The 12087-nt window shown below is 38.0% G+C and overlaps 1 protein-coding gene across 1 annotated transcript in view; it reads left to right on the top strand.

The window, feature by feature from the left end:
- Positions 1–12087, top strand: part of Corin (corin serine peptidase) — a 148302-nt gene that overhangs the window by 100981 nt on the left and 35234 nt on the right. The gene's annotated exons all lie outside the window — the stretch shown is intronic.

Raw genomic sequence — 12087 nt, 5'->3', positions numbered from 1 at the left:
GATAAAGTTGAGCCACAAAGAAAGCTTCCTATTAATGTATATAGTATTGTTACTGAAACAATTCACGAGTCGGAAAGTATCCAATATACTGATATTAACATTGATGTTAACTTAGACCCTCAAATTAAAAAACAGTTGTATGAAATGCTAAATTCAAATAAACAATGTTTTGCAATTTGTTAAACGAGATGCGGGAATCTCGTAGGTTATTTAAAAATAAACTTAAATGGTGCCAGAACAACGAGGAGCAAATCAAAATGGACATGCTAGCAACGGCGTACGAAACTAAGCATTTCGGCAAGTTCTGGCAGCACACTAATAGACTGAATGCACAGGCGAGTCTTCCGACCGAAGTAGGTGGCGTGAGCGGATCTCAAAAGATTGCTAATATGTTTAGGGAACAATTCAAAGTGGCGCCTCTTAAAGTGGACACCATGAACAGTGTTGCTAAGGACATCGTGGTTGACAGGGACGCTCTGGTGCGTTTTACGCTTAGTGAAGTTAAGGGAGCACTAAAGAGTATGAAACATGGGAAGTCACCGGGACACGATGGCCTGAGCATCGAGCACTTAAGGTATGCGGGTGTGCACCTTCCCAGAGCCCTTAAATTACTCTACAACCTTTGTATTAACCACAGTTACCTACCAGAAGCCATGATGAAGACAGTAGTAGTGCCCATTATCAAAAACAGAACAGGCGATGCGGCGGATAGATCCAACTACAGGCCGATATCGCTAGCGACGATAGTAGCTAAGGTGCTGGACAGTTTGCTTGAGGCACAGCTGAGTAAGTCAATTAAAATACACGACGCTCAGTTCGGCTTTAGGCCTGAACTCTCTACAGAAAGCGCAATTCTGTGCCTCAAGCAAACTGTGAGGTACTATACCGACAGGAAAACTCCTGTGTACGCATGTTTTTTGGATCTATCCAAAGCATTTGACCTAGTGGCTTACGACGTCCTGTGGGACAAACTCGAAAAGGAATCTACTTTAAGACCAGAACTGATTTCTCTATTTAAATACTGGTACGGTAACCAATCTAATGTGGTTAAATGGGGAAATGAACTCAGTGACCCATACAAAATGGAGTGTGGAGTAAGGCAGGGAGGGCTGACGTCCCCTGGGCTGTTTAATCTATATGTGAACCAGCTGATTGAGAGGCTCAGCGGAGCTGGTGTCGGGTGTTCGATTGATGGCGTAAGCATGAACAATCTTAGCTACGCGGACGACATGGTTCTGCTGAGCCCCTCGGTCGGGGGTCTTAGAAAGTTGCTGCAACTCTGTGAGGAGTATGCCGGGATGAATGGACTCAGTTACAACTCTAATAAAAGTGTGTTCCTTGTTTTCAGGGGAAAAAACAAAATAACTACTTTTAAACCAAAAATACAACTATGTGGTAATTCCCTGAAGCAAGTGACTGAGTTCAAGTATCTCGGACATGTAGTAACCGACAGCCTGAGGGACGACAGTGACATGGAACGTGAGCGCCGGGCTCTGTCGGTCCGAGGCAATATGTTGGCCCGCAGATTTGCGCGATGTACTGGACAGGTAAAGCTGACCTTATTTAGGGCTTACTGCCAGTCATTCTATACGTGCAGTCTGTGGACGAACTACACGCAGCGGACCTACAGTGCCCTGCGCGTCCAATACAACAATGTGCTGAGGGCGGTGTTGAGAAAGCCTCGCCACTGCAGTGCGTCGGCAATGTTTGCGGATGCTCGCGTGGATGATTTCTACGCGATCATGCGCAAGCGTGCCGCGTCCATGATGAGCAGGCTGTTGAGGAGTACCAACACTCTTCTCAGCGCATTGTCCACGAAATTGGATAGCCCTCTCTGGAGGTGCTGGAGTGGTGCGCACATAGGTGCAAAGAGACCCCCGCGGGAATTATAAATAGGATTAGTTTTAATGTTAGTAGAATTAGTTGGTAAGTTAAGTTTAAGCTAGTAATAAGTAAGTACTAACATAGGTTAAGGAATTGTTTCTGTACTAACACACAATTATGGGTGTACTTATGCCTGCAATAAAAGTTTATTTATTTATTTTATTTTTATTTATTTTGCCTTCTCCAATGCCGAACTTGGTGAAACAAAAGAAACGGAGATGCAGATACGATTAAAAGATGATGTGCCGGTATGTTATCGTCCATATCGTCTTTCTTATACTGAACGTCAAAAGGTTAAAGATATGATTGACGATCTTCAAAAAAATGGAATCATTCGAGAGTCAGAATCGGAGTACTCGAGTCCAATTATTGTAGTTCCTAAAAAAAACGGTGAATTACGTTTGTGCGTGGATTTCCGGGCACTGAATAAAAAGACTCATAAAGATAAATACCCAATGCCATTAATTGAGGATCAAATTAATAGTCTCAGTGGTCAAAGTTTTTACACGACATTAGATCTTGCTTCTGGGTACCATCAAATACCGATTGCGGAAAATTGTAAGCACATTACGGCATTTGTAACTCCGGATGGCCACTTTGAGTACAATCGAATGCCGTTTGGTCTTTGCAATGCCCCAGCGGTTTTTCAACGGCTAATTAACAAAGTACTGTCCCGTAAAAAGATACCTGGAGTTGTAGCTTATATGGATGACATTATTATTTCATCTAAAACTGTCAAAGAAGGCATTGATAAACTGCAACAAGTATTAGAAATGCTTAAAGAAGCTAATCTTACTCTCAATTTAGCCAAATGTCACTTCTTTAAGACTACAATAGAATATCTTGGTTACGAAATCTCATCAGAAGGCGTAAGACCTGGGTTAAAAAAAACTGAGGCTGTCGAATCATTTAAACGACCACAAAATCCGCATGAAATACGGCAATTTGTTGGTCTTGCCAGTTTTTTCCGACGCTTTGTACCAAGATTTGCAATACTAGCACAGCCGTTAACTTGTTTGACTAAAACAAATGCACAATGGATCTGGGGAGAACCACAAGAAGAAGCATTCAGTAATATTAAGAGAATCTTGGTTTCACGTCCAGTATTAGCAATATACAATCCTTCCTATTTGACGGAGTTGCATACCGACGCAAGTCAAGTAGGTATAGGCGGCATATTGTTGCAGAGGCCGAATAAAGAATTACCACTACGCGCTGTTGCATATTTCAGCCGGCAGACAACGGCTGAAGAACAACATTTTCACTCATATGAGTTGGAGACTTTGGCTGTAATTATGGCATTAAATAGATTCCGAACTTATTTGTTAGGTATAGAGTTCAAGATTATAACAGATTGTCATGCGGTTAGAATGACATGGTCGAAGCGAGACATGGTGCCAAGAATTGCAAGGTGGTGGTTACAAGCACAAGAATATAATTTTAGTATTGAATACAGACCTGGAAAACAAATGTTACATGCAGATGCACTAAGCCGAAATCCTTCTAATGCTGAGCATAATATTGACACTAAAACCAATGTGATAAATGTATTAAAGATAGGATCCCAAGATTGGTTAGAAACCATACAAACCACGGATCCAACTTTAAACTATATAAAAAGCGTACTATGCAATACTTGTCCTGAAGCAAAAGCCATCAAAAATGATTTTGTTTTAAAAGATGGTAAAGTTTACAAAAAGCTAGGCGACACGTTGAAATGGGTAGTTCCACGCGATGCTCGATGGAAAGTTTGCCATATGTCACATGACGAATGTGGCCACTTCTCGCTAGAGAAAACTTTAGATAAGATGCGTCGATTTTACTGGTTTCCTCATATGGCCAATTTTGTTAAGAAATACGTTAAAGCATGTATTCCCTGTGCTTATACTAAACAACCCGCAGGACGTAAGGAAGGCTATCTTTTCCCTATACCTAAAAGGCCAATCCCTTTCTATTCAATTCACGTGGATCATTTAGGACCATTTATTAAGAGCAAACTGGGGAACTCATATATATTAGGTATTATCGATGGTTACACTAAATTCATAATCTTAAAGCCAGTGCGTGATACAAAAAGTAAAAACACTGTTAAAGCATTAAAAGATGTGTTTGGTATTTTTGGAACACCTAGATTACTTATTTCTGATAGAGGAACCAGTTTTACGTCCGCAGAATTCGAAAGATTTGCACGAGAAGCAGAAATTAAACATATTAAAAATGCAGTGGCCATGCCTAGGGCCAACGGTCAGATCGAGAGATATAACAGATCGGTTCTGTCGGCTCTTTCTGCTTTAACAAATGGTGACGATGATAGAAACTGGGACACTCACCTAAATACAGTACAATGGAGTCTCAATAATACTTTGAACAAGGGAATCGGGAAAACACCAGCAGAAGTCATATTTCATAAGCCAACAATAAATATATCAGAATCTCACTTACATGACATGATAGAAGAAAATAGCGGAGTTGCTGATGAAGGAGTTTCTGACATTCATGCAAAAGTTATGCAAACTATTAAAAAGAATCAGGCCAATATGACTGAAAGATTTAACAAGAAAAGATGTGATCCAAAAATTTATCAAGAAGGTGACTTAGTATTAATACAAAAACAATTAAATAACCCGGGAGGTAGTAATAAACTTCTTCCTAAATATAGTGGTCCTTGTAGGGTAACAAAAGTGCTAGGACATGACCGTTATGAAGTAAGCAGTGTAGAAGGTCATAGTAAACACAAATATACAAATGTATATGCAGCTGAAAAAATGAAGCCTTGGATAACATTTTCGGTTCCAACCAGTGACAGAGTTGGTGAGGAGTCTAGTTCAAGCTCAGATTCAAACGAATAACTTATTGTGTTATTGTTTGGTTCTTGAAGTGTTCCTAAATGTAAATTCATAGGCTTCCATTTTTCTTATCTTTGACAAAAATGTAGTTTAAATTTAAATATGTATTCTTAAAGTTTTCATTAGTAGGTATTTTGGGTAGATATTAATTAATAAATAAATAAAACAAACAAAGGTTCTTTTATTTGTATTAATACATAAAGTAATTGACATTTTTAGTAGAAATAAAAGCAAAGCAAAATTAGGTAATTGACATGATTTTGTTGCTGCTTTGTTTTTTTTTTTTTCTTTCTGTTTCAGCAAGAATCTGTAATGATGATGAAGGTGTAAATAAATACGATACAATGAAAATTATTTAAGATCATAGTTCATACAAGAACCAAATGAGTTAATGAAATGATTAGAAGATAATAATATTATAGCAAAATATGAATGTTGCCATGACGTTGTTCATATGAGATTTAAAATATAAGAGAATGAGACTATTAGTTTGCGGCCATCAGGTTGGTGGAAGGGCCACCATGGCGTAAATGATATAGTTCATTAAGATAATAAGAGAATGAGACTATTAGTTTGCGGCCATCAGGTTGGTGGAAGGGCCACCATGGCGTAAATGATATAGTTCATTAAGATAATAAGAGAATGAGACTATTAAGTTCGCGACCATAGGCTAGTGAGCGGGCTGCCATGGCGTGAATGATATAGTTAGTTAAAGATGACAAGTAATAAAAGTGAGTATATTTCTAAAGTTACACTGCAATCACACATTTAAAGAACTCAGATACTGCTTAATTGTTTTTATTTTGTTTCTTTCAGGCATCATTGACGTAATGATCATGGATATTAACTGATGTCATGACGTTGTGGATATGATGACGATCACAATAAGAGAATGAGACTATTAGTTTGCGGCCATCAGGTTGGTGGAAGGGCCACCATGGCGTAAATGATATAGTTCATTGAGATGATAAGAGAATGAGACTATTAAGTTCGCGACCATAGGCTAGTGAGCGGGCTGCCATGGCGTGAATGATATAGTTAGTTAAAGATGACAAGTAATAAAAGTGAGTATATTTCTAAAGTTACACTGCAATCACACATTTAAAGAACTCAGATACTGCTTAATTGTTTTTTATTTTGTTTCTTTCAGGCATCATTGACGTAATGATCATGGATATTAACTGATGTCATGACGTTGTGGATATGATGACGATCACAATAAGAGAATGAGACTATTAGTTTGCGGCCATCAGGTTGGTGGAAGGGCCACCATGGCGTAAATGATATAGTTCATTAAGATGATAAGAGAATGAGACTATTAAGTTCGCGACCATAGGCTAGTGAGCGGGCTGCCATGGCGTGAATGATATAGTTAGTTAAAGATGACAAGTAATAATAAGTGAGTATATTTCTAAAGTTACACTGCATTTACACATTTAAAGAACTCAGATACTGCTTAATTGTTTTTATTTTGTTCCTTACAGGCATCATTGACGTAATGATCATGGATATTAACTGATGTCATGACGTTGTGGATATGATGACGATCACAATAAGAGAATGAGACTATTAGTTTGCGGCCATCAGGTTGGTGGAAGGGCCACCATGGCGTAAATGATATAGTTCACTAAGATGATAAGAGAATGAGACTATTAGTTTGCGGCCATCAGGTTGGTGAGAGGGTCACCATGGCGTAAATGATATAGTTCATTAAGATGATAAGAGAATGAGACTATTAAGTTGCGACCATAGGCTAGTGAGCAGGCTGCCATGGCGTGAATGATATAGTTAGTTAAAGATGACAAGTAATAATAAGCATCATTGACATAATGATCATGAATATTGAACTGATGTTTGTGTCTATCTGATGTGCGAATGAGGACATTCTAAGAAAAGGATGGCCGAAACGAAATAATTGTTCAAATGCAACAATCAACCAAAGAAGTGGTTTGGTTTAAGCAAAGATGGTGATTATGAAATTAAGATAAAACTATGAGATTGATGAAATGAGAACCCCTGTCAAGAAAGACGAAATTCTTCGAATGCAACAATCAACCAAAGAAGTGGTTTGGTTTAAGCAAAGATGGTGATTATGAGATTAAAATAAAACTATGAGATTGATGAAATGAGAACCCTTGTCAAGAAAAGATGAAATTCTTCGAATGCAACAATGAACCATAGAAATAGTTTGGTTTAAGTAAAGATGGCGATTATGAAATTAATATAAAACTATGAGTTGATGAAAGAAGAACCCCTGACAAGAAAAGATGAAATTTTTCGAATTCAGCCAAAGAAGTGGTTTGATTAATGAAAAGTTAGTGATCATGAAATTAAGATAAAACTATGAGTTTGATTGAATGAGAATCTCTTTCAATTGAGCCCGAATGTCTGAGGACAGACATGAAGTCAGAATGGCCGATTGTTAGCGACATTGCTTTGCCTACAGTTGAATTTAAAAAAAGAATTACGGGGGAGATGAAAATGGCGGGCAGGAAAACCGGAGCTATTGATTTGAAGCAGGGAAAATTAGAATTTATAATTATGTCTTGAAGAAGTTAATAGTTTAAAACTAAGATTGAAGTTTATTAAGCATTGTCTAAATGGAATAAAGTCAGTTTCTATAAGTTGAGATAATTTTTATTACAGGTAAACTAGTAGTTGTGTCTGTGTTGGGAGCTATGTGGTTGTAAGCGACGTAATTAAACGCATTATCTGACTCAGGTGCTCGACCGAGCGGCGGCGGCGGTTAGCAATTAATATCAACATTTCCAACTTAACCACTAATTAATATTTATAACTTTAATCACAATATATCTAGTTACGACGTTTAAGGCAGCTCAGTTCGGTGCTTTCTTCATACAAACGTAGGAGGGAAAATACAACAATATTCGATATTGTACGCACAAAACTAAGAATTATATCGATTTATCTCGTCATTATCTAGGTTCAATGATATCTAAAACATTGAAAAAAATATTGATTTAAAAGTTACGAGCCTCAAAAGATTCCAATTTTAACACTAAATTTATGTCAACTTTGGGCGTAAATAAATAAGATTAGGAATAGGAAAATTCTAAAAAAAATTATCATTAGACATAGTTTATTTATTCATTAGTTGAAATAACTTTACTTTGCAAACCTAAATTCAGTAGTTTTTTCTCAAAAATACTTTTCCCAAACTACTGTTCAACCCTTTTCAAGCGCTAGAGTTCGGCTAAAATCATCATGCTTCTCACCCCAAAACATTAGACACCGCGCGGGTGGCGGAGGGAAGGGCCGGCCCAGCGGCGCGCGGCTGCGCGTGTAATATTGTGGTTTCTATGACGACAACTGTTGTTATTAATATGTTTTCAAAAACAAAAGTCGTAATGATTTTATAAAATTAATTTTTATTCAGTGGCTATGCAAATGTGTAGAAGATTGAGCAGAGCAGAGTCAATAAGTCCTTCAAATACTTATTGCATTTTGTACATTGACCTCTGGAATTTGAAATTTGGACACCAATTTTATTCATTGGTTTATTGACCTGACTTTGTTGTTGAGGTCCTAGTAGGGATATCTACTCGTGTGGTCCTAGTACAATAGGTAAGTAACTTTGTTTAGTTATTTATTTTATCTAATTTTAAAAAACCGGCCAAGTGCGAGTTGCTCGCGCACCAAGGGTTCCGTACTCAGGTATTTTTTTGACATTTTGCTCCATAAATCAAAAACTATTATGCATAAAAATAAATAAAAATGTGTTTTAGAATACACACAATACAGTAAAGCCCTTTCATATAATACCCCACTTGGTATACTTATTATACATTGAAAATTGAAAATACTAATTATTTTTTCATTAACACACTTTAATTTTTTTTTGTAAGTTGTAATCACAAATCTATGGTTTTCGGATTTATTCCTTTACTTGTGCTCTAAGACCTACGTACCTACTAAATTTCATGATTCTGGGTCAACGGGAAGTATCCTATAGGTTTGTGTGACAGATACGACACAGACGGAGAGACGGACAGACAGACAGACAACGAAGTGATCCTAAGGGTCCCTTTTTTCCTTATAAAGTACGGAACCCTAAAAAGGTACCTGTATATGTATAATAATATAGGTAGGTAGGTACCTACCTGGTGGTATTTCTTTGTATTTTTAGGGTTCCGTACCTCAGAAGGAAAAAACGGAACCCTCTGTCTGTCTGTCTGTCGGTCCGTCTGTCCGTCCGTCCGTCTGTCCGTCCGTCCGTCCGTCCGTCCGTACGTCCGTCAGTCCGTCCGTCCGTCCATGCGTCTGTCGGTCCGTCCATCGGTCCGTCTGCCCGTCCGTCTGTCCGTCTGTTCGTCTGTCGGTCTGTCCGTCTGTCTGTCTGTCCGTCTATCTGTCTGTCTGTCTGTCTGTCCGTCTTACAAATAAAGTACGCAACGCTTCGTACAAATAGTACTTTTTTATTTATTTACTAGCTGACGCCCGCGACTTCGTCCGCGTGGATGTAGGTTTTTAAAAGCCCGTGGGAACTCTTTTATTTTCTGGGATAAAGAAGGCAGGTCATGCCTGTCGTAGAGGTGATGGCCGTTGGAGCCGGAAAGTTCTTGAGTGGAGACCGCGTAGGTATAAGTAAGCGTAGTGTGGGACGCCTTCCAGCACGATGGACCGACGATATACAGAGGCTGGCGGGAAGTGGCTAGGTGAGGAAGGCTGAGGACCGGGTGTGGTGGCGCTCTTTAGGGAAAGCCTATGTCCAACAGTGGACGACCGCAGGCTGATGATGATGGAAAAAATCACGTTGATCCGTTGCACCCCTCACACGTCCCTATCCGCCTTCTCCACTCCTGTCACGCTGGCGAATAAGTTTGGAATAGAATAGGATTTCGATGGAGTGCGTGGATTTTTGTGAACGGAGTTCAACCATGTAGTCGTGGTTTGGTACAATAGTAAATGGTACAATATTAATTCACCAACAACAGTTCCTAAAACCCATAGAATAGGAGTGCAGTACCCTGCAGCATCAGTATTGAAGAGTTGGAACTTAAAGTTCAATAATGGTATATATGTTTGGCATCTACAATATTATCTCACAATCAACAGTGGCTTAGGAGTGCAATACCCTGCATCATCAGGGTTGAAGAGTTGGGATATCGAGTTGAATTATGAAGTCGTTGCTTGGTACCTAAACCAGAGATAGTTTATTCTAAGCGTACCTTTAATATCAATTCAACATCAACTATTCCTAAAACAGCTGATTGAAATCCAAAAGTACAAAAGCTACCCGTGATTATTATGATGATGGTTGAGAAGTTGGCACTTGAAGTTTTAACATGTATGGTTTCTAACAAAAAGAATGAATGAAATCGGACTACGCGTTAATGAATTACAGCTCAGTATACATTTTAACTTTCAACCCCTCTCCTAAGGGAACCATGCTGAATTTCGGGATAAAAAGTATCCTATATCCTATATCCTTATAGTATGACGTCAAATCGTACCAAGTTTCATTGGAATCCATTAAGTAGTTTCAGCGTGATGCGCGGCCGTGATACAGACAGACAGACAGACAGACAGACAAAAATGAAAAAAATTCCAGTTTTGGGTTCAGTATCGATTATAGAGTGCCCTCGAAAAAAAATTTCAAAATATCTTCAATGTACAGAATTTCACCTGTTACAGTTTTATTATAAGTAATAAAATAATAATAATAATATGATTCAGATACAAGTTAGCCCTTGACTGCAATCTCACCTGGTGGTAGGTGACGATACAGTCTTGCTTACGACTATTTCGGATCGGAAATTCTTGGATTCAGGTTAAATGCAGTGCAAAAAGAGAGATCATTAGGATTCCGTACCTCAAAAGGAAAAAGGAACCCTTATAGGATCAGTTTGTTGTCTGTCTGTCTGTCTATCTGTCAGTCTGTCAGTGTGTCTGTCAAGAAACCTGTAGGGTACTTCCCACTGACCTAGAATGATAAATTTGGCAGGTAGGTAATAACAGTTATAACACACGTAAGGGGAAAAATCTGAAACAATGAATTTGTGGTTACATCACGAAAAATAAATAAAAATGTGTTCATTAACGAATAGTTAGTATTTTCAACTTTCAAGTAAGATTAGTAAACCAAGTGTGATATCATATAAAAGGACCTTACTTGTACATCAAAAACCGATTTTATTTATTTTTATCCATACTAATATTATAAATGCGAAAGTGTATCTGTCTATCTGTCCGTCTGTTTGTCTGCTAGCTTTTCACAGCTCATCCATTTAACCAATTTTGATGAAATTTGGTACAAAATAGCTTGCATCCCGGGGAAGGACATAGGCTACTTTTATGATAAATAAGATTTAGTGGATACCGCTATTTTTCTGGAAATAACGTTAGATGCGAAACTTCAATGGGGCTCTCATATAAATAACTTATCGAACAGACAGTTCTGCTGCATATGCGGTAAAAAAGATTCGCCAGTTGACAGACATAGAAACGGCGAGACTAGTATATTTTAGTTACTTTCACAGCATTATGTCATATGGCATATTATTAGAAAAGAAAAAGAAAGAAAAGAAAAACGTTTATTTTTTAAAGCTGTACCACACATTACCAGTTACCAACTGGTTAGGTTATCCCAGCGCCTCTTATACTTGAGTAATAAAGTCAAAAAACCTCAAGTAGAAGAAGCGCCGGAATAAAGTATGTCATGTGTGGCACAACCCAAAAAAAAAGGTCCCTACTCAGCATAAATGCATATTGTCTTGCACAAGTACAAAACATACAGCGCTGGTTTTCAGTAGAAACCCTGATTCAGATGGCACCACGGAATTATTATGGGGTAATGCTGCTGATATAAATTCTATTTTTGTGCTGCAGAAAGGGCTGTTCGAGCCATATATAGTATGGGACCACGAGAGTCGCTGAGAACTAAATTTAGAGAAGTTAAAATTATGACAGTGCATAATCAATATATTTTTGAAAATTTATGTACGTATATAAAAACATAAATAAATTAACAAAAAAAGTGACTGTCATAAGTTCAAAGTGACTGTCATAAGTTCAAAGTTTTCATAAAACGTAAACTAATTAAAAAATCCTACTACATTGTAAAGGATTATTTAAATGATAAGCAAGCTTGGGAATGAGTTGCTCGGCTTTGTGATAGTTCTAATAAGTTTAATTTATGATTTTGTAAAGTGGTGATAATAAAAAGAATACCCGGCTGAGTTAGCTGTGGGCTCTTCTCAGTCTTGGGCACGTTTGGAACCCTCGTAGCGTTTGCGAAATAATTATCACCACTATATTTTACAAATCCAACAACTGACAATCGAAAAGAGTAATTATTACCTATTTTGAACAAATCATTTGACTTTGCTTTTGATCC

Source organism: Maniola hyperantus, chromosome 2 (genome assembly GCF_902806685.2).
Source record: "Maniola hyperantus chromosome 2, iAphHyp1.2, whole genome shotgun sequence".
Taxonomy (NCBI): Eukaryota; Metazoa; Arthropoda; class Insecta; order Lepidoptera; family Nymphalidae; genus Maniola; species Maniola hyperantus.
This window is presented reverse-complemented; position numbering and strand designations above follow the sequence as displayed.